The sequence below is a fragment of the Elgaria multicarinata genome, chromosome 1 (genome assembly GCF_023053635.1).
Source record: "Elgaria multicarinata webbii isolate HBS135686 ecotype San Diego chromosome 1, rElgMul1.1.pri, whole genome shotgun sequence".
Classification (NCBI taxonomy): domain Eukaryota; kingdom Metazoa; phylum Chordata; class Lepidosauria; order Squamata; family Anguidae; genus Elgaria; species Elgaria multicarinata.
The window spans coordinates 138,662,569-138,687,070 of NC_086171.1; the positions used below are offsets into that span (position 1 = coordinate 138,662,569).

Sequence of the window (24,502 nt, forward strand, 5' to 3'; positions counted from 1 at the left end):
GCCATTGGCTCTAATGGAATTATTCGCCATGCCTCCCTTCTGCTTACTGTGACCCCCACACGGAAAATTGCCTCCCACAGCAATTCATTTTAAAATGCCTCCATTTCTGCCAATTAAGGATTTTTAAAAGCTAATTGCCATGTGTGGGTGTGATATGAGGGTCACAACTGAGGAGGGAAAGGATAACCTTCCCCCCATGTGCTCTGATCCTCCCAATTGCCCCCAAAGCCTCCATTAGTGTAAATGTAAGCTTTTTTTTAAAGACTTAGTGCTTGGGGAGGGGGGGAGCAAAGAGGGGTAGCAGCACAAGAGGAATAGGAACATAGAAGGGGGGGAATTGAAGAAAAAGAGAGACAAGGCCTGAAGGAGACAGAGAGAGAAAAGGTGGAGAGTGAGAAAGAGAAAATTGAATGAATGGATAGAAGGGGAATGTAGATGGGTCTGTGAGCATGTGTGGGAGAAAGCTGTGGCCTCACCTGCTTTTGATTCTGGTCTTGCCCACATTGGGGTTCATCCCCACCTGCCGCTGGCATGCAGCCCCCAGATGGTTTCCCATGAGGGAATGCGGCCCTCGAGCTGCATATGGTATAAGGAGATTGGCTCTTTGAAATAGAAAACTATTATCTTAAAACCAGAGATTCCAATTAATCTGAATTTATCCAGGACAGGTCAAGCACTTACTCTCTGGTATAATTTAATTCAGGTTAACGAGAGCCAGTAAGGTTAAATTGATCTTGTCACACAAAACATGGAAAAAAGGTTTGGTTTCAGTTAATTGTGTTTTATGCTCTATAAGACCAGATTTCCTACATTGCCTGAAGATTTGTAGTTACATTTGGAAAACAGTCAAAGTAATAAAAATAAGCATCTGCCACTCCTCTTAGTGCCCTTGACTGCAACTCAACATGTAAAATATTCCTGTTAACACAAATATGCATCCTATGAACAGAAGGGAACTATATGTCAAAGAATCATTAGAAACAGCAAGTTGTCGTCTTAATTAATCATTTGTCTCTCTGAATGCAGGACCAGACCAGAAGATGCTTCCCCTTATGCAGTCTTCCTGATCCAACTCATCAAATGCCTGCCCTCCCTGGTTACTGGGTGCACTATCACAGCCCCTCCAAGTTCAACCTGCTCCTGAAATCCAAGAAGCATGGGTCAAACTCCGGTTTCCTGAATAGAGATGCAGACAGGGCCAGGCAAAGCTGGTAGTAGGCCCAGGCCAGATGGGAAATGTAGGCCCCATTTCAAACTGCTCATTAAGTATTTTTTAATCAGTTCTAAATAGATATGAACTAGAACAATTTATAAAAAAAGGTAATGGCAAGCACTTTTATTCAAGATATATATATATATAAGACATCACTTCTTCACATTCAGAAATGCTTTACGTGCTTTTCTTTGGGCAAATTCATCATCAACAACAGAAAAATCAAGCAACTTTGCCCAGGGGGTCTCAGAGTAGGCCCTCTCAAAATTGTAGACCCATGCCAACTGGCCCCACTGCCCCCCACCTTGCCCAGCCCTGGACACAGAGATAGTGTAGGACAATGGGTTCTTTCCCCCATCCAACAAGCCATTCTGCCTGCATTCAGAGAACACAACAAGCTGCAGCTGAGTCTTGATTAGCCAACCTGGTGCTTGTGGGCAACAAAGGCATTGTGACTGCAGTGATCATGTGAACCAGGTCTTTCTCTACCAAGCACTGGTACGTGCCACAACCTACCATGGCTTAAATAAGCCAAGCTGGGCTGCAATGATCATACAAACCATCTCATAGACTGAGCAATGTCAAAACTATGAGTGGATGTGAGGCTTAAATTTATTTTATTTATTTATTTATTTAATTACATTTATATACCGCCCCTCAGTCGAAGCTCTCTGGGCGGTTTACAACAGGAGAACCGGCAATCTTGACCTCCACAGGTGACAGATAGGGGAAAGGACTGAGAGAGGAGACCTAGATGAGTGTTATTATTTTTAATGCACACACTATGAAATTGACATGCACCTTAAAGAGAAAATTCTAATGTTAAAATACAAGTCCTCAATTTTAACTGTCTACTAGTATCTTTGAGTCATGACAACACAGAACTCACTTCGGTTCTCCCTTAGATCAGTCATATTTATTGTCTAGCCTCTTAAAATAATGACTGGGAAGGAAAAGACAAACTATCTAAGACAGAACTTAAATAACTAATATTTTCACAACTGAAGGTGGACTGTCCAGGTGGATTTGCAAGTTTGCAGACTATCACAAAGATTATGAATTGCAAAAGGGGAATTAATCTTCTCCCCCAGGTTGATAGGCTTGTAATTTATTACTGAGATTATCCAGTCTTCCAAATCATGTGCCAGTTGTTCATACTACTCCTACCTCCACTCTACTGCTTCTGCCACACACACACATACAGTGCCAATTCTTGGCACAAGGGATAGGTCTGACACAGAAGAGGATATTGTGGAAATATACAGGCATAGAATTTGCATGCCAACATTCCTGATGGAGAAAATTAGGCTTTCAAAGAATTTAAACGCCTGAAAATATTAATGCGCCATTTTTACACTTGCACTATTTCCACAAGATACGTTAGTGGGAATTTCATTAAAGGAGCTATTTTGTGATGGGAACAGAATGACTTGGCCCAGAGATTTAGTGCCAGCATCCAACTGCACTTGCCTAATATGAATTTTCAATTCCTAAGCCACAGGCGACTCTCATCGCTATGTAACACTCAAGTGCAATAAAAAGTATCAATGCTAAAATGTTTACATCAATCCTAAGGCCCCACATGCTCAGTAAATATATGCCAGTATGTGTAGTCATTTATTGCTCCCATTAAAACTGGGTGACTATCAATGTTTATTTATATCATTACTTTAATTAAAATGCAAATAAAATTATCTTGAAATTATCATTAGATGCACACTGTTCATTAACAGCCAGGTATCACACTGTATTGCCAAATAAATCCATCACATATGAGTGTTTTAAATCAAAATATCCTTGGCCTGAAAGCTCATTTTTTATCCTGCGATATTGTTTGTATAAGATGAAGGACCATGAAATATTCCACTAAGTTGTTGTGCAACTCACATGATCAATATTAATTACAAGGGGAGGGGAGAACTCCTTAAAAATTCTGAGCTGTGTAACTTCAAAATCTGAATCTATCTATCCACACACAAATCTTCATAGTTGTGTCATTAGCAGACCTTCCAAGTCAGTTGTAGAAGAGGAGCTGAGCCAGTAACTTGTCAAAATGTTTGCCAGGAGATCAGCCTGATTAACTAAAAGTGCTGACTCAGATGTGTTAGAGATCTCCTTTTTAACATTAGCCTTTTCCTATCCTAATTTCCAATTAGCTCTTGATTGCTACAGTGGTTTAATCCTAAAAACATGCTGAGCTATCCCTTTTTCAAAATCTGCTTTTAATGTCAATCTACACTGCAACACTGACAAGAGCTCTCAAGTTCTATGTTAATTTTATTCATAAATACAATGGTTTAGACCAAGGTCAGTATATAACGATGCAAGTAACACGTTCGCAGCAAACAAAAATATGCAGCTTCTAAAATAAAGGAAGCTCTGGCTCATTAGTTTCAAATGCTAAACACACGGTTCATTCGTTCCTTAGCTTTGATAAAGCTGCATATTACAAGAGGCAGTCTTGGAATAAACATGAAACAATTTACTCAAGGAGTAGTTTACCTTACAAAGTGATGAATGATAAGATGCTCTACCACCACCCCAGTCCACATACAAAAGCTGACTGAAATGGCAGTTGAATCTTACTTCAATACAGATGATGGGACAGCATCCCTCACTGCACCCCAGAGCAGCCAGCTTACTTAGGGGTGCAGGGGTGATTTGCATGGTACACACAGCCCTCCTCACTTTTCACTGTCTCACTTTGCTTACTGGTAAGGCTGGCACTACTACCTTCAATATCTGAGAGCAAATTATTTCAGGAGTACCGCAACTGATTGTCATACACACGACTCAGCATGGTGCTACATAAATAGATCCCAGCCCAGGGCCCAAACTCCACTGGCACAGCCAGCCATTCATTAGAAATATGAGCTAAAGAATTGATCACTGATAATCATTTAAAATCTAACTCCAGCACTGAAGCCAAAATGAATGTTCTTAAGATGTCTCTATGTGACAATGGAAGATGAAACTCCAAATTGCCTTGATTCAGCTCCAAATCTGGCATGTAGCTGACCACAGAGGAGATGATATTCACAAGTACTTGGCATTCCACTAGATAGCAAAGCAAAAATATATAGTCAGTTCTATCGTAGACACAGTCAGTCATAACAGACTATTTTCATGGAAGTGAGACCACGTTCACTGGACAGTCACGGTTGAAATCCAGTCAATGGAGAGCAAAATAGGCAGTAGGATTACCCAGCTAGCCTAGTTACACCCAAGGATGCAAGAAAGAGAAAAATCTGCATGGTTCAGTGACTATAGCCCAGGGAAGATAGAGCTGGAGGTGGAATGTAGCTTGAGCCACCATTGTCTTGAGAAGCAATTTTTCAGAACTACAGAGGTATTCCACCTGAACTTTTGAGCAAAGGTCAGAACCAAATGTGGAATCTTAAATGAGAGCTTTAAATTGCTCGATAGTGGCCAAGATCTTATTGGCAAGAAACGGTTACAGCTGTCACAACAGGTGTAACTAGTAACATTCACTCCTAAGCCAATATTGGCACCTGGGCATCCAGGTATAGTACAAGATCAAGGAGCACATTCAGTCTGTTAACCTGATCTCTCTAGCAGAATGATCCTATCCATACACAAAAAACAAAAGCAAAAACACCTTCTCAGCACAAATATTATGATCTGCCAAACATCAGTAAATATATCTTGCCTGCATTCAACTTCAAGGCACGAACTGCTGTACTCAAAATATTTTAATAATAAAAAAGCTTGAGCCTATCAGCATATACATTACCAAACAGGATTATGTAAGCCTTATACTTCTTCTAATGCAACCAAACAGTGCATAAACTCTGATTATTTAATAGAAAGCTATAAAGAGGGCCCATTGAATATGATGACAACCCAGCCACCATAACCCATTCCACCATGTCTCATTGGTAAAAGGAAATAGCATTTCCATCATAAGTGTTTAAATGTTCTGCAACTTCTAGCTTGTGTTAACTATAACAGACACAATATTATCCTTGAGAGCTTCAGAATGGATATTCCGTATTTCATATTAAATGTGGCTCTGACACAAGTGCTAGAATTTCAGTAGCAGGAGGATTGCTTTAGTCTCTGTGCTGCTGTTTTCTGTAGAGGAAGGGACTCTGAATGTTTAGTGAGCAGCCTCAGGGCAACTTGTCTGCTTACAACTTTATCCACTTAAAGGGCTGGTTGGATTTTATAATTCAAGTATCAAGCATCCACAATATGCAGCAGTTATGCCTTGTCTTTAGGAAAGAAGTATTCACTACATTTGTGACAAGTTGATCTACGTGTATAATCTCATGCTACAGGATAACAGTCAGAACAACTTCTCTTGTGAAAATGTTCTAACTTCCCGCACCCTTATTTTTTGTAATTATATTTCATGCTGTAATTATTTTTGTAATTATAATGCATGCTGGTTGAATGAACAAAAAGAGAAAGAGACTGTCACTTTAAATACCAGATTATACAAAATAGGTTGTAAAACAGAATATGTCCCTCACCTTTGCCCTGGGTGCAAAAAAGGAGGAGGGGGGGGATAGAGTGAAGAGATTACTTTCTCAGTACAATTTACTAGATTCCAAAGAAGTTGGCCTTCAGGTCTTCTTCAGCTGATTATCATCTATAAAGTACGGGTGGTCAGAAAACCTCAGGCAAAACAAAGGAACAGCAAGATGTGATGACAAGCAATCTGACTCAAAGGCCATCATATCTTTTAGAAATGCTAGACCATTCTTCAACGATCAAAAAACCTGCTAGTTTAAGACCAGTTAAAGCTCAAGGAAATTGGAAGCTAAGGCTGATTGCATAATAGATGTGTTCTTGTGATTTAATGTTGTGCAATGTTACAAATTGTGCTTGCTTACAACTTACCATTCATGCGCCCAGTTTCCTTGGGCTTTCAGGCCCAAATCCAGATCGGGAGGATAGCATGCTTGGGACCAGCAAAGATGCCACATATTTTCCTTGTCCTGTATCATCTTATGAGGTTATTGTAGAGGAATACTCCTGTTTAGTTGTTTGCCTGTTTGTTTGTGTCTTTAGCATAGCTAAGGCAGAATGGGCCACTCCAATTGTACACAGTTTCCCATACCACTAGTGGTGCTCAGAATCCTTAGAAATATTATCCCTGGATGGAACTGATGCAACAACCCTGCAATATTTCCAACCTATGAAAATGAAGCCCCCTGCAAAATGCCTGGAGCTCAATACTTTTGGCCCTGAGAGGCCATACCAGATTCTGAGGAAAAGTTATTGGTGAAGTGATTCTGAGAGAGGAAGACTATAGGGAGAGTGAATAAACAGCACAACTTGGAAAAGACAGTGAGAGAGAGAGGCAAATACCCTCACACAGCATTTATCCAGCAGCAGCTTTGAGGCACAGAGGCAGGCTAAGGCCTACAGGTGAATTTCAGTGCAGGGCTATATAGCATCCCATGCCTGAGAGGAGAGACTTCTCACATGTGGGTAACTGATTCCATCTCCATTTGAGAAGTATACAAAAACCAATGTCTCTTTAATAAACGTTTGTCTAAATTGGCCAATTGTTGGAAGCATCATACAGTTAATGCTTCTTATATTCATAAGTTGGAAATGCCCAATAGTTGCCTCCTTATGGGAGGAAATCATCATACTGGTAAACTTTGTATTGGAAAGCTCTTTAATACTTTCTGATGTACGTGTTGTCTTAAATTAAGTCCCTGCTTCTTGGTCAGGGACCATATACATGGTCAGTGTATATAGATTTTTCACACTCTCTTAACTGCTAAAAGACTGATACTACAATACTGGAAATAGAGAGAGAGATATAGGTGCCATTCACGAATTGACATATTTGGATATTTGATCCACCTTTACTGAAGTCTATGACCCTGTTCAGACAACACACTAAGCCACCGTGGTTAAGCATTTTGAGCTAAACATTATGGCTTAGTGTGTCGTGTGAACCATGATTTCAGATGTTAGAATAGCATACAACAAAAATCTCCAGGTAGAGTTGGAAAAAGTCCTATCTGAATCTCTGGAGAGCTGCTACCAGTCAGTGTCTTCAATACTAGCTAGAAAGACCTAAAATCGGACTCAGCATAAGGCAGCTTCCTATGTACCACATAGAGCTTACTGTCAGGGTCACTCACTCACACAAGATACAACAAAAATAACACAGAGAATACATGATATGTAAAGTCCATGCAATGGAAAGCTAACAAGATTAGATTAGAATTCTTCAGCAAGGAGGGTATAACAATGATGTACAAAATCATGAGTGACATGGAAAAGAGTAATGACAATGAGGAGGTTTTATCAGGTTAAGGCTTCTTGTGTCACCTCTGTCCTGTCCGTCTTACTTAGACTGTACATAGTCTAGGACAAGAAGTGTGTCATTTTGTTCTGCACAGTACCTCACACACTCTTGTCATTAAATCAATGTAAGATCATAATAGCCAGAGAGCATCGGCTATGGCAACAAGGCAGGCAGAATTGTGGGGGGAAATCAAATGAAGTGCACTTATTTGCTATGGCATCCAATCCAAGAAGTACTAAAAATGTTTTATTTGAAAGATTGCACATATACTCCAATAGAGTGCACCATTGATCCTTCTAACAAATTGAAATGGTACATAGAATAATGTACAAGAATATCACGGAACTCAATTTCACAAAGACAGGAACATCAGCAACTATTAAAGATCTACTTCCTTAAGGATATTCTGAAGCGTTATACTTCAATAATCTAAATATAGTTGTTTTTTTTTAAAAAAATAGCTTGAGGATTCTTTTAGGCTCCTGTGCTGCAATGTATTTTCTGTCTAATACCTTCATTACTCTTGAAAAAGGGGCAGGTGAACTAGTCCTGTTCCAAGAGTAGCCTTTGTAACCTGGTGCCTTATTAGCACCTATCGACTAAGTAGGTGGAAAAGCTGCCTGAGGTCACAGAACATCATTAGTATGCATGCAAGAGAGAGAGAAGGGACTATAGAAACTGCGCTATAGGCAGGGCACTCAGAGTGACATCTCCATCGCAGATAGCTCAAGAATACTTCAAAAACACAAAACGCTGGAGAAGGGGGCAGTACAGACTACTTCATGCAATGTAACCAGTTGCAGCTCTAGGCCATAAATAGAAGCTGGAAGGTTGATGCATGAATGACCTTTTGTCAAAGTCTGAACACCCAACTGGAGAAGTCAGAAGAGATGGGCCTAGGGTGGGATGAAGACCCTATGTGATTGTTTGGTTCAGTCTTCTTAAAATTCTTCAAATCCAGTAAGATTTTGACTGGTGCACAGAATGTAGGATTACCTCCCAATAAGTACATCTGGCTCCTTCATTGTTTGCTTTTAAGTGGGCTTTCAACGAGAAGTATTTCAGCAGGCATTCTTAAGATGAAGCTTTTAAAAATTATTTTATGCTTCTGCTTCTTTTTTAACCATGCGTTATTCATGACATCTTATTGTTGATTGGATTTGATTATGAACTGCCTTTGATAAAGGAAGTAAAACATAAATTATAGATATGTGTAAAACAAAACAAAACTGACACTGTTTCATGTTTGCTATTATGTTCCTTACTTACATATTCCCAAATATTTGGCTGCCAGAAACTGAAAATGATCAATAAGCAACCAGCCAACTGGCAGGAGGCACATATATTAAGAAACCATTTCCCTAGAACTTAAGACTTTAAATTATTACTTCACTAATTATGCTAATTTCAAAATCAATGTTGGCCCAAAATCAAAGAAGAACAAAATAGTAAAAAGATGGACTCTACATTTTATGCCCTGTAGGGTCTATTGGATTAGATGGAAAGACAGAAAAAAAGTGAGATTTTTTTTAAAAAAATCTAGTTTACAGCAATACATAGTTATCATTGCCAAGTGTTAAAATATATGGATGAATTGAATATGAATATATAAAAGCCCTAAAGCATTCAAATAATCTAAACTTCAGATAAAATGGTAGTCTATTAATATAGGTTTATGCTGATATAAGGCTAAATGGGCACAAAGAATTGAGCTTTTGGATCACTAAAAATAGGAATAGGCAAGATATTATACTAAGAATAAAAGTCAGCCCTTTAGCCCCTCAAGAACTACTGACCTTAAAACAGGCAGCTCTACCAGTGCCTTCTAGTTATGAAAAGATGTATAAGCATGACAAATAAATGCTACACGTTGACGTGGTTCATGCATGACAGCCCACCATGGCTTGTTTTAGGGTTATTTGAGGATTGTTTAACGCCGGCCGGGGTCACACGAATCAGCAAGCCGGGTACTCTCAGATGCCATTCAAAAATGGTGCACATGGGCGCCCAAGCATTATGCACCACCACCCTATGGTGGGTAAATTAAGCCACGGTGGGCTACTGTGCCATATAATCCAGGTTAGTCTAAATAAAGGCAGAAGTATAAATGCTTTCCACCCTCCTTTCCACTGTGGAAAGTAGCACTGTGGAAAGTATTGCAATTATTCTATTCAGAATCATTTAATCTGGAACCACACTTCAACTTCTACAGAAGTAGCTGGGTGCATTGACATTAAAAAAAATATTAGTTCAGATTTCGAAGGAGGAATGAAGACAACAATCGCAAGGCACTTTTGATCAACAATGTTCAACCTGTAGCAGCTACAGCAGCGTTCAAATATCAAGTTGAAATGTTTTGTTCAGGAGTGTCCCCTGAGGAATAATTCTGTTCAAAACGTAGTGGAATTCTTCTTCTGCACCTGGAGGTTTGCTTAGTTGGTCTTTACCTGTTGGGCAAGTGCCCTATGACTAAAATGGAGAACTCTTCATACAGGGCAGGAAAAAATAAGAAACAAGATAGTTTTGGAGGCAGGGTTGCAAAAGCACCAATAGACGTGCACAATTTACATGCACTCAATGCACCTTCCCACAACTCTGAGCTTCTGTTGTAGGATGTTCTACCTCTTAGAAACCAACATACAGTTTTATATCTGAGAAACTATGACAGTTTCCCATATGGAACATGCAACTGTCACCTATTGAATATTCCTAGTGCTGTAATTAGCAACAAGTAACAACACTGCTCTTCCATACCCCCACCTCCTACACAAAACATTGCATTTTTTAAAAAAAAAATCCCTCTAGTTTTTCTATGTCGCCTTACTATGCAAGCAATGAATACCCCATCCAGCATTTGTTTTAAATGGCAGGAATAGTAAAGCTAAACCCTCTATCTTATTCCATTCCAGGGATTCCGATTTTTTTCTGAATCTTCCTTCCCTTAAAGTGTGTAGTGGCTAGAGTGTCAGACTAGGAGTCGGGAGATCCAGGTTCAAGTCCCCACTCAGCCATGGAATCCCAATGGGTGACTTTGGGCCAGTCACAGGCCATAGCTAGACTCGGCGATATCCCGGGGTGATCCCAGGGATCGTCCCTGTGCGTTCACATGACGCACAGTGGATCCCGGGAACAGGGAGGGATGATCCCTCCCTTGCCCTGGGATCTCGCCCTGCCCTATGAGCCCACTTTTTCCGCAGTCCCGGGCTGATCCCGAGACCGTGGAACGTGTGGCCAGGCGTCACAGTTTGTCCCGGCTCCTTGCAGTTACTCGTGAGAAGCCGGGAGCCATGCATGGGCTGCAGAGCTCCTCAGGAGCTCTGCACCCATCGGGGGTGGGGTGGGGTGAGCAGGGAATTTTTTTTAAAAAAACCACCTACCTTTGAGCACACGAGCGCTCATGCACATTTTCTGTTTTTTTTTTTTAAAAAGAAAATGGCGGCCACGACATCTCCCTTTGAGGTCGTCACGTGCCATATGTAAACAGAGGGGGGATCTCACGATAAAAATATCGTGAGATCTTCACCCCTCCATCGTGCAATACCAGGTAGGTCTAGCTGAGGCCCCAGTCTCTCAGCCCAACCCACCTCACAGGGTTGTTGTTGTGAGGATAAAGTGGAAATGAGGAGGATTATGTACACCACCTTGGGTTCTTTGCAGGAAAAAAGGCAAGATATAAACGCAATAATAAAATAAATGCAATAATAAACATACACTTCTGCATGCAAGATTAAAATTCTTAGCATATCTTGGCGTGTATTCAGCACACTCATCCTATTCTCACAGGGGCAGTCCTACTATTAGGCAGAGCGACTGGCTGCCTCAGGTGGGAGATGCTGTGGGAAGGGAGCAGAGAGCCATTCTTTATGTGTTTCCCCGACTGTTCCTGATCACCTGCCACTGCCACCAACCATTCCCATCTGCCTGATCCCAGTGACAACTATGCTTGCTTGTTGTTGGCCCTGGGTGGCTGTCACCTTCTCCCAGTATATCAAACAGCATTCTTGGGAAAGGCCCCTGACCAAGAGGCAGGCAGCCAGCCCAGTGCACTACCAGGCAGCGTGCGTGCTAGTGCTTTGCTCTGCTGACAGTATATACACTGGTGCTGCCACTGCTATACTGCAACATCCATAGGAACAGGCAGTAAGCAAAGCAGCAAGCAAGATGTTAAGAAGTTAGGGCTGTGTGCGCCATGCAGCACTCCTAAACTAGCTTGTTGCCCTCGGGTGTGTTAGAGGATGCTGTCCTAGCACCAGTGATGACGTCAGAATCAGCTGTCAGCCAGTCGACTTTTGTATGTGAAATTGGGCGGTGAGCACCTTGTCCTTCACTTAAGACAGGAAAATATCTTGGGCTGGCCCTGCCTCTCCAAAATTCTAAAGGTTTGTTTATACATAAAAACACAAAGAATTTGTCCTTAAGCAAGATTATCTCACATTATATTATTATTATTATTATTATTATTATTATTATTATTATTATTTATTATTATTATTATTTTATTATTATTTATTTATATAGCACCATCAATGTACATGGTGCTGTACAGAGTAAAACAGTAAATAGCAAGACCTTGCTGCATAGGCTTACATTCTAATAAAATCATAATAAAACAATAAGTTGGGGAAGAGAATGCAAACAGGCACAGGGTAGGGTAAACAGGCACTGGGTAGGGTAAAACTAACAGTATAAAGTCAGAACAAAATCAAGTTTTAAAAGCTTTAGGAAAAAGAAAAGTTTTTAGCTGAGCTTTAAAAGCTGCGGTTGAACTTGTAGTTCTCAAATGTTCTGGAAGAGCGTTCCAGGCATAAGGGGCAGCAGAAGAAAATGGACGAAGCCGAGCAAGGGAAGTAGAGACCCTTGGGCAGGCGAGAAACATGGCATCAGAGGAGCGAAGAGCACGAGCGGGGCAATAGTGTGAGATGAGAGAGGAAATGTTCCTGAAATGTTCAAATGAGAATTAAAAACTGATGCTAGTTTAAAAATTAAGTACACTACCACTGAATTTCTTACAAGTGGCAGCTTAAGAATATCACACTTAACTGACAGATGGTTCCTGTTCAGAGCTTTATATGATGGCTTCTGTCCCTAAGAGGTAATCTAAAATGCTAAATAAAATTTTAAAAGTGATATATTCTACCAGTCCTTGGGGGAAATGGGAAAGTTAAACATAATCTTGCACACACATACACAGCTGATGATGATACTATTTATCTAACTCACATCAACCCTTGTATTTAATAATTGTTCTAGTTTTGTCACCTGACCTGCAAACATCAGGGGGTCTGAATGCCTGGTCCATATTTATTTAGGCACTTTTCCGAATTAATTAAAGATGAAAATTAGAGCAGTACAAATTATGTCTGGTGTCCAGTCTGTCAACTGGATTGGAAGAAGTGTACACAAAAATATCAAAATAAGATTAAGCTGGAAACCTTCACCCACTTACCTGAGAGGAAGCCCCATGGAATTCAATGACTGGGTTTGCACAACATGCTAACCAACACTCAGTGGTTAAGTGTGGGTTGCTGTTGAGCCGTGGGTTGTTTGTTGAACTGTGGGTTAGCGTGAAGCCAGAACATTTACCGCTGGGTGGCTTGTTAACCATGCAGTGTGGCTCATTGTTCTTGAACAAGCCACCTTAAGAACCCTTGGTTTATTGTTCAGTAGTGCATGGTTAACAAGCCACCCTGCAGAAAATGTCCTCGATTCAGATAGCATGCTGTCCCCTGGTTAAACAAAAACAAAAAGCCCATGGTTCAATAACAACTCATACTCAACCACTGAGTGTGGATTAGTGTGTTGTGTGAACAGCCCCAACGAAACGTTCTTCTGAGTAGACATCTATATGATTGTGATGAATTGGCCCTATGTTCAGGGAAGACAACCTAGTACCCTCCAGCTGTTTTGACTACAACTTCCATCAGACCCACCCACCATTGCCAAGAGTCAGGAATTATGGCTGCTGTGATCCAAAACATCTGGAGGGCATGAGGTTGCCCACCCCTGCCCTATGTTATTGCATTGCATAGCCCTAAGCATGTGTTCTCTTTGTCATGTGATTAAAAATTGCATGAGGAAGATCAGGAGCATGCTGGAGAGCCTTATTCACTCCAGCATGTCATCTTCCCCTCATTTGTAGCACTCTACAAGTTGAATGGCAAACATCTGAAGCAGGAGTCTCCTCTACTCGTAGGAGCTTCTCACGTGATTTTAAACCCTCCATGAGTGGAGACAGATCCTGCCTCAGATGCCTGCCCTACAAGTGAGAGGAAGATGGTGGGCAGGAGGGACCAGAGCTATCCAGTGTCCCATGCCCCCAGCTCTTCCTCAGTGACAGGAAGAAAGTACTGGAAGAGGGTTGTGTGAGACATGCTTTACCATGGGAGTACATTGGAATGGATTGTGCTGTGGATGTACAATATTATAATTCACTTGCTCTAATTGACTGCATCAGGCTATGCTGAAGCCAGAGTTTTACAGGTTGTGCCTCTTCTTTAACTATTGCAAATAGTTTCCTGGTTAATTGTAGATGGGGTAGCCACTTACAGATTGCCAGAAAAGAAGAAATGCATCACCAAAACAAAGGGCACCAATTTGCTTATGCCAATTTATATGTGCTAAAGTATTGGAATTACTCCAATTTAAATAGGAATACAATACATCTCAACCTAGTGGGGCAGCCTATGACCTGGTGACCTGTTGTCTGCTGCCCTGGTACTAAGCGCTGAAGGGCAACTGCAAGGCTCCTCTGATACCCCTTCTTAGGGTTCTTTGATACCCCTTCTTAGGGTTCTTTATCTTTAAATCAGGCTTGGGTTGCACAACCCTTCAAATAGGGGTCTGTCCAACGTAAAATAGGACACATGGGCTAGTATCCAACAAGATGCAACTGCTAATGTAAATTACATTGCACTAGTGTAAACTACTCTAGTGCAATGCCAATAGCATTAGCTGATACAATGATTTCCCCTGGAAATTTCTGCCTCAGCTAACTGGTCTTTGCTAAAACAACGTAATTTACATTAATGGTTCCGCCCTGCTGGATACTGCCCATGGCCACCATTTTGTGAAGTAAAGTGCCACTCAGTGTTCATGTTACACTCCAGCACACACATATCCGGCTGTAAATCACATTAGGCTATTGGAGTTATTTTCAGGTCAGCATGCATGGGAATAAGGTGCATACAGCTATATAGTTTTATTCTAAAGGAAGGAGAAAAAGAAAATCCATCGAATTTTATTTTCATTGAACACTTTGAATCATTGGCTGCTTCAGAATGCATTTTTAACATTGTTATGGGGCAAATTAAACAATGGGTATTAGCATTACTGAAGTTTTCTCTGTCTACACTGATACAAACAGGTCTTGAGGATGGCTTTGCTGGGTGTGCAGTTCTTATAACTGGTATAGTTAAGGTCTCCCTCATTCAGATTTTATTAGCTGCAATCTGGGAATAACAGCCACTTTACTCATCTATCCTCTAAGCTAGACATCTGCTGAAAATCATAGTGGATATCTATTGAGGTAGTTCAGAAATGTATGGTTTAACTGCTCATGCTTGCTATATGTATGTTTGTTACTGCCTAATAGGAAAAGCCACAACAGAATTTATCAATGACAAACACAGTGTGATCAGAATTGCTGTGATTTTCATACTTTTTTATATATATCCTTACCAAATAGCCACCACGGGGCTACTGAAGAATCATCATGTCCTGGAATGGGCATACTATTTTCTCTTGATTTCCCCCCTTCTGTTTAAAGGGCAAAATAAATAGATGGCTATTATTTGGTCACCCTCTGAACAAGTCTGGTTATTAAATTATAACCACTAACATTTATAATGAATTCCATTTAGATTTTGATCCTATTGAATTGTACCAGGTGTAGAATCTGCATAGGACTGCTAATGTCACCTGAGACAAATTAATGTGGCTTGGGGGAATGTATTTATATATATTTTTAAATTGTATTTTATTTGTAAACCACCTTTGGAATATGCCTGAAAAGTGGTATAAAATACTTTTAATAAATTAAATAAATAAGTAAATAAACATCCTATTTCTGCAGGCTGTCTTTCAAGATGTCTGGTTAGTATTTCTCTATTAACCCATCTCCCCGATAAAAGTATGGCAGGATCTTACCTTACTGTAAGAGAAAATTATGCTCTGATTGAATGGGGAATTGTTTTGCATGGCTGCAATTGTTCTCCTTCCCAAGCATCCTGCGTATAGCCCTTTATTTGGGATGCAACAGCCACAATGTAGAAAGCTCTAAGGATCTTACAAGAACAGAGAGTCCTCATAATATTCCTCATTCTGTGCATGAGCTAGGAAATGAGGTCCAAGTGCCCTTGTTGCTCATTGTCCTTGTGGCCTTGCAGGAACCAGATAAAAATGTTTTGGATGAGATGAGGTCAATCTGTTCTCCAAGTGGTCAATGCAGGTAAGTAGCCCGGTTTTCTACTTTGTGACCTCTATGCTGTCCAAGATCCTGGCAAGCTGCCTCTCCTGGATATGAGCACAGAAGGATTTTGCAGTAAGAAAAAAGCTGTTGAGACTGCTCTTCCCATGGCAGCATCTGAGCTCACCTGCATCCCAAAAGCATAATGTCGCAAGACCAGATGGTAGCTCTAAGTGCGGTGGCAATGGGAATGCCTAATTTTACTGCTGAGGCCAAATGGGTTCAGGTGGGGTAGGCATGCAGAGATAACCATTTGCTAAATTTATTGCTTTGTTGCATCAAAAATAAATCTATATGCTATTTTTATTGTCTGTGTGTTAAGAGAGCAAGACCCTTGTAGTTGTAACAAACAGGGAAGCATACTATCTCCCAGAACAGCTGGGGTTATCTATGCCTAAGAATTTAGCCATGATAGGGGTTTGGGGAGAAAGAAAGTCTTTTTCTTGTTTGACCTAAAATTATGATATTGTGTTGGATAAGAAAGCCTCAGCATCAATACTACTTTTTCAGGCAAGTGTGGAGGATTAAAGTCTTAAGAGAGGTTGGTCATCAGACGTGCGAACTTTCCAAATGAAAAAAATGTTGCTTTTTAAAGCAAGAACATTGCAGACTGATTATCAGAATTCAAGAGAGAGAGAGAGAAAGAGAGAGATGATAAAAAAAAATTCTAGATGAAGAGTAAAACATTGGGTTCTTCGAGATTAGTGGCCCCTAGCACTACCCAATCATTGCTCTTCAGTGTAAGCTACATGTGGAATTGCAATTTACTTTCCAAGTTATAGAAAGCTATAGTACTGTGTGTGAGAGAGACACAGAATGTAAGTGTAGGTGTACACACACATATCTCACTATGTTCCATCCACACTAGTAGGCATGATATAGCTCAATACTGAGCACACTGTTAAAAAAAAATGGACTAAAATAATATTTAAGTGCTGTTTCACGATTACTTTCATTAATACTTTTAAAGGTAGACTAAAAGGGTTTTAGCAGCCACTTAAACACTGGTCCCAAAACTAGCACTGGGCAAGAAAGGCAGCATGTGCAGGGGTGGGTGAGGTGTCTTCACATTTTAAAATGGCGCTAAAATGACTTTTTATTTAAGTGCTATTGTACAAATATTTTAATAATTATTATAAATATATAGAAGCAAAAGGTATTTTAGTGCAAAAGATCAATTAAAATGCACTAATAAAATGGGATCGATAGGAACAATAAGAGTGAAGGTGTACTGAAGTAGATGCATGGCAATAAGTTCACCCACCTATGGGTATGCCATTGCATGCGTCAAAACACGTCTCTTAAAAACACAGAAGAGTGGCAATTTGCACCAGTGGAGATGCTGCTATTGTTCTATTTTGTCCCATTGTTCCATTCTTTTCCTCAAAGTTGGATTTTCTGTGTTTTGAAAAGGGATATGAGAAACACAGGGAAAAGACAGAATGTTGATCATGACAATGTTATGTAGATTCCCTATAATATGTGACTAAACAAGCATGGCAATTTCAGAGAAAGCCCCTAGTGAAGAAGCACTCATAGTAACAGATATTCTGCCCAACTTCTTGAGACAAGTGAGCCAGGGTTAATATTATTTTTATTCTTGATATGTGTAGAAAAGCCACTGGTAAACCACTGCTGCTGAAGCCAATATGGAACCAATAGGATCTTCAGAGTCTTGGCAATACATGGGAACAACAGAAAAACTGATGTACAAATTGGTGAATGTATCCTCCATTCCAATGATGGCTGCTGATAGTTGGGGCATGGTCATTCTCAGGCACATTGACTCAGCCTTGCTCTTCAAACCAGAAGTAGCTCTTATCAGTGCTACAGTGGCCGTTGTAGACAATCACTTTTGAAGTGACTACATGAGTCCAAATTGTTTAAAAGTATGTGTATATGCTCTTAAATCTTTAATATGCACAATCGGAACAGAGAGAAACAGGCTTGTTTAAATGCATAGCTGCGTCGATAAAGACAATAACAGCTACAATTGATATATTTTCAGTTGAAAGAATTTAGGTTTAGTACAGGAAATGCCTGGAATGGGACAAAATGTGTTGGATTCCAACGTAATCATACTCATTGAAACAAAAGGAACTTAAGTTAATCATGACTAACTCTAAGGTCCATAGCTAAATCTGGGTTCAATCTAAAAAGTGTGTCAATATTATCCTTGCCACCATACTGCAGAAGCATTATATACACATTGCTTACAAATCCAATACATGTAAGTAGGTGAAAACCATCTTGCTTTTATCCAGAAATTCTGATACATCATTTCCTTCCTCTCACTGAGTGGAAGTAAGTGGTGAACCCCTGGATAAAACAACAACAACACATACCAGTGAACCAACATCAGTTAATGCCCTGGAAAACTGAACCACAGAAATGAGTCTACTCCCTTTTAGTTGCACTGAGTCAGAGTGCACATTCTGAGAGTATTTTATTATCTATGCTTAATTAGTTTGGGACTGCTTTCTGATCAAAGTGAGAGAATGAGGCCATAAAATACAGATCCTTATTCTGTGGATAAAAGCATGGGTGTCATCACTTAAGACGTGTAAGAAATCCAATTACAAAGATTTTCAATCTTTCCTAGCAGAAGTAACACAACTTAGCTCTATTCTATTCGGATCCAGAGCAACAGATATTAAATGACAGATGATTCACAACAGAAAAATAGGTCCATGTTGGTCCTAAATAACAGAGAATTCTCCAATTAAAAACAACAACACACCAAACACCTCTTCTGTACACCTTTTGTTTCAGTTCTCTTGTTTTATTTTTTCACAGATGCATAAATGACTAAGGATGCACTTCTGTTCAAACGTACTTGAAAGTAAATCCAACTAAACTCAGTGTGATGTAAAATCTAGAATGTCCATTTCCCCCGACACGCAAACATGCATCCTAACATGCATTCAGACACACGTGTACACATGCACTCACACACGTATACATGCAAGCACCCATCCGTGCACACCCCACCAGGAGCCCACCCGGGGACACCTGGAAAAGGTGAATGGGCACAACAAGGCAGGGAAGGGGAGTAGCCAGATACCCCTCAGTAAAAACTCCATTTACCCCCGTGCAAGTGGCATGTAGGTGACTTTCAAACCCCTTTCTTGTCAGACGATATTGATTAAGTTAATCCTGCTGGATCCACATTGCTGATTAACTGCCAGGACAACACCATAGGTCAGTTTCAAATGAAACTAACCAATCAAACCCAGCCAAGTCCTTGCAACTGCCCCCTAGCCACATCACCAATAGGAGAAGGGCTACAGGCACAAAGAACACCTGGGAAAGCACATGGTGATGGCGGCCGAGTAATCTCAGCTGCAATTCCCTTTCTGACCACTGCATGGAAGTATATATGCTATTGTCCTGCCTCAGCACAGTGTGACTCTGATTTAGCAGCGTGAGCACCAAGAAGTCACCTTATTCTCCAGAATAAACATTTGGAGCCCAAAGCCTTGCCTGTGATCTTTCGCGAGTGTTTCAATATTGGACTTGGATACACTTGGATTAGGAATAATTTATGCAACAAGTGGTTTACTTGTTGGCCTTCTCTCTGGCCTTCCTTCTTCTCACATCAGTCCGTTGGTTTCTGTTCACCACTCTGCCGCAAAGATCATCTTCTTGGCTTGCCGCTCTGACCATGTTACTCCACTTCTGAAATCTCTTCATTGGCTTCCAATTCACTTCAAAATCCAATATAAACTTCTCCTGTTAACCTTCAAAGCTTTTCACGGTCTAGCTCCTTCCTATCTCTCCTCTCTCATCTCACACTATTGCCCCGCTCGTGCTCTTCGCTCCTCTGATGCCATGTTTCTCGCCTGCCCAAGGGTCTCTACTTCCCTTGCTCGGCTTCGTCCATTTGCTTCTGCTGCCCCTTACGCCTGGAATGCTCTTCCAGAACATTTGAGAACTACAACTTCAATCGCAGCTTTTAAAGCTCAACTAAAAACTTTTCTTTTTCCTAAAGCTTTTAAAACTTGATGTTGTGCGGACTTTATACGGTTAGTTTTACCCTACCCTGTGCCTGCTTACCCTACCCTGTGCCTGTTTGCATTCTCTTCCCCTCCTTATTGTTTTACTATGATTTTATTAGATTGTAAGCCTATGCGGCAGGGCCTTGCTATTTACTGTTTTACTCTGTACAGCACCATGTACATTGATGGTGCTATATAAATAAATAAATAAATAATAATAATAATAATAATAATAATTTACTTCTGAGTAAACATGCTTAGCATTTATCATGTTCAGTAGTAGAATTGCCTCCTTGAGAACATACCCCAATTACTGGCCTATTTAACACATAACAAACAGAAAATGTGTTTCCAACAGGACTGGCTCCTGGTTTTACTAGGCCCTTAAGCAATTACCCTTACTGCACAGCTCCAAATGAAACAAAAGGAGAAAGTCACGTCATGTAATGAAAAGGAAACTTAAAGATATATTCCTCCAGATATTTTCACCTTTGAGGTGTCACAATTGTATATGTTCTTACTACACATCTCTCCTGCCAAAGACATTTTCAGAATTCTGTGCACACAAGCAACATAGTAATAACCCAATTCCTAAGGAAGTCAGGAAAGGCTATGCAAGCTGGTACTGCAAGCATGTAAATTCCAGTATTCGGCACTAATTCAGTACACAATAGCAGCCAGAACAAATGACTAATCACTAAGTAAGTACAACTGCAGAATAAATGAAGGGAGAATGAAAAGGGAATGCAGAATGAAAGACAATGAAAAGAAGGCAAGCACCATACTTCCATTTGAGGGGAAATCATATTTTCCTTGTTTGCAAGCATACAGGTGTTAGGAAGCTGTAGTAGCTTGGAAGGATTAACAGAAGTGAGAAGATAAAGGTATTAGGAGAGGACTTGTGCTAGCACCAACAGTGATGTGGGGTGGGGGAAAATGCAAAAAAAATCCCATTGCTATATTTTTCCATGGAAATGTTTCCATTTTAAAAGTTAAAGAGTAATGGATGCCAATTACAAATATAATATTGGGCGAGCTTGGCCATTTCAAAGTTCTAATTCATGTTTTTCAGATTATTATCCCGATATTAAAATACATGTATGTCTCAGTGTGAAATGGAACTGTTAAGTAGTGACAGCGAAACTGAAGGTGCCCCAACAACCTTACTGGAACAGAGTTGAGCTCTGTTGAAATAGAGGAGTAGGTGTTGTTACCATATCATACACAGTTCTTTGGGCTGCTAAAATTACTTAGCCTTCCCCCAACCTGGAGGCAACCAGATGTGTTGGACTACAACTGGCTAGAGGATGCTGGGAGTTGCAGTCCAACATAACTGGATGCTTCAGGTAGGGAAGGTTGAATTGTCATGTCCATTTCAATACCTTTTTCTTCTTCTTACATTTAAACAATGAAGGGAAGTACCTACTATTGTCTTTAAATTTTTATACGTATTCCAAATAAAGTTCTGTATAACATAACATTTAAATCATATTAAATGTGCTTTAATTTCCCCCTCAAATATTTTAGATCAAATACTTCTGGTGTATTGGGACAAAAAAATAACATGGGACAATTATTTTTTAGCATTGTTGTTTATTAAATACAGATAAAATAAACATGCTAAATTAGATCCTTCTCTCATAATTTTCTGATGCAAACTGAAAATTTTCAAATGGAAATGATCCTCTGCAAATTAGCCCAATTCAAAATTTTCCAGAAAACCCGCATCTCTGGACACCAAAATTAATGTTAGTCAGAAAATGTAATTTGTGTAACTTTCCCCTTTGACTTTTTCCTGTTGTCCATAAAGCTCTTAAGTAAAACTATCATAATGAAAGTTAAGAGATTGTATCTAAAGCAAAGTGCTAAAGCTCCTACAGTTACCTGTAGGATGGGAGCATTAAACTTAAGTCTCCCATTGGACTACTGGGTCTGGATTGTACTCATAGTTTTGAGAGGCAACTAGTTGAGAGACATGTTAAGCATATTATGTATTTTATAAACACAGGGGTTACAATATTCAAGTTAAAAGAAAAATAGCTTGAATGGCATCCAACTCTGGACATTCGAGTTTTCAGTTTACTAGTTACTTTGACCTGATTTTAAAAGGCATTCCTTTCATTTGTTAAAAAAATAATCCACTTGAAACCAAGTCCTGTGAATATTTTTTGCTTCCTCTGACCAGCTATATATGTCTATAAACTATGAGTAAGCTCTTGAGGAGACAAGAGTATTATTGCCCTCATTTGTTCCACTTGCAAAGAAATTTGATGCTAGATCAGATTTGCTCAGCTTTGTAGGTTAGATGCTTATCTGGAACAGATCCCCAAAACTACATCAATTTACTGGGCTGTAACTTTCCATTAAGGTCAGAGATGTCAAAACAATAGAAGCTATTACAACTGGTTTTGTTTATGTTTGAGTCTAAACTTTAATATATTGTGGTAATATTATCAATTTTTTTAAAAAAAAATACATTAGGACACACGTTGGAGCTCTTGAAATGGCAAAACTATACCTAATAAATTCAGTACTTCAGAAATCTTCATAAAGTGCTAAAGGTAAAAAGAAAGAGTAAAGTGAAAGAGAATTATCATGTCACAAGTAAGTCAACACATGCTCCTAGGAATTTGCCAGCAGTACAAATACCAAGATGTAAGAAGCCCGTAAGATGGCAGGCTGCTTGTACCTATTTCTTTGGGCCAATTGTACAGCCTCAAATGTATAATAGTACATTTCCTTGCACTTTGCCCATAAAGAATACATTCTTTTCTCCTCTTGGCTGGAAATTGCATCTTTTTATATGCCTCAAAGTACAAGCCCCAAATAGGCTCAAATTCCTCTCTAGTAATTAACAGATCCCACATGCATGAATGAACTTGGATGAGCACTCAACTTCTTAAGCACTAAGAACATTGACTTACTCCCTTCAACAGCCTTGACAGAAATCCACTTCGCATGGGGTCACATGGAGGCTGCCTGAGGTTACATGTGCTATGAAGCTAGTTGCAACAGTTGTTGATCTAATGTAGTATTCCAAGGCTTTCTAATTTATAAATGACCAGTAGACAGTCCCTCAGAGGTGTGGAACGAAGTCATTACAATTACAATCACTTATTTACTTAGCCATCTCTTACTAGGCCAGTTTTGGTAGAAGCAAAAGGTCTTTTAAAAATTATTAAGCAAGTTACGAAGGATGCAACCCTATACATGTTTAAACAGAAAAAAAAGTCCTACAACTCTAGCATTCCCCAGGTAGCTATGCCGACTGCAGCATGCTGGGAATTATATAATATATTGCTGTCTAAACATGCATGTGGTTCCACCATAAAAAAAATAAAACAGCAGGTCACAAACTGCAAATTACACTGAAGGTCTCACATAAATTAATAACAGCACCATTATATGGGCACAATCCAGTCAAATTTAAGCATTTTTAGATGATATTGAGTTCAATGTGAGAAACTAGGATATGTTTCTTTCTTCCATGATAAGCTACATTTAGAATACTGTGCATGATTTTGGTGACACCATTTCAAAAAGTAAAAGCATGGCTGGAAATGGTATAGAAAACATTAATGTAACTTGAAACATCACTATACGGCCTACATCAATCCCTACTTCTTCAGTGGTCATCATATCTAAGAATAAGGTCTCTGTTACCAATAAATAAAAACATGGTTTAATATGTTTTCTTAGCTTCAGTTATTTTTATGAAGTACTAAACAATGTTTAGGATGAGCACAATCAGAAACATGCTTATTATTGACATAATTCAGTGAATTTCCAAGATGCAACTTATCAACAAAAATTCTGCTGGAACAGAAAATTACTTACATAGGCCAAATGTACACATCAATTGTGTGCATTTTTGAAAAGTACACATTTTCTTCCATTGATTAAAGTGCACTTGTGAACATTTTTATGTGTATGTTTCAAATTGATGCATTTTTGAACATATAAAATTTTAAATTTTGTATACTTTTTAGTGTTCACTGTTTTTAACTTTTGTAAACTGCCCAGAGAGCTTCAGCTATGTGGTGGTATATAAATTTAATAAATAAATAAATATTTTCCTTTTGTCTGTAAATCACATTGTAAGCTCAGGAATGGCAAATTCCGGTCTAAAACAAAATAAAGCAAATTCCTGTGTCAAGCAAATATAAAGCAAATTCATATATCCCTGTGTCACAACACTTAACCAATGTTGAATTCAAATCACAACATTGTGAAGTTAGTCAGTCCACTTATTCCACAGTGTTTGCGGCACACTGTAACATTACAGAACAAGGCAACATGTCTTAAATCTTTGTACAGAGAGGATGACTTTGTGAAGAAATAAAAAAACCCTGAAACTGTCCTGCAGTGCTTGCACAGTTAAGTGGCCACACAATTCAAATGTCAAAAATGTCTGCACACTGGAGCAGTATGTACCCTCAGGTTACAGGGAGAAAGTAGAATTAACTAGATGTACGAACTCAAAAAAGAAAAAAAGAAAAAAGCTAGGCCCTGCTTGCTCCAGTTTGCTTTTT

General features: G+C 39.5%; 1 protein-coding gene across 1 annotated transcript in view; it reads right to left on the minus strand.

Annotated features, from left to right (window-relative positions):
* The window catches only part of LRRC7 (leucine rich repeat containing 7), a 244,485-nt gene that overhangs the window by 203,707 nt on the left and 16,276 nt on the right, over positions 1-24,502 (minus strand). The gene's annotated exons all lie outside the window — the stretch shown is intronic.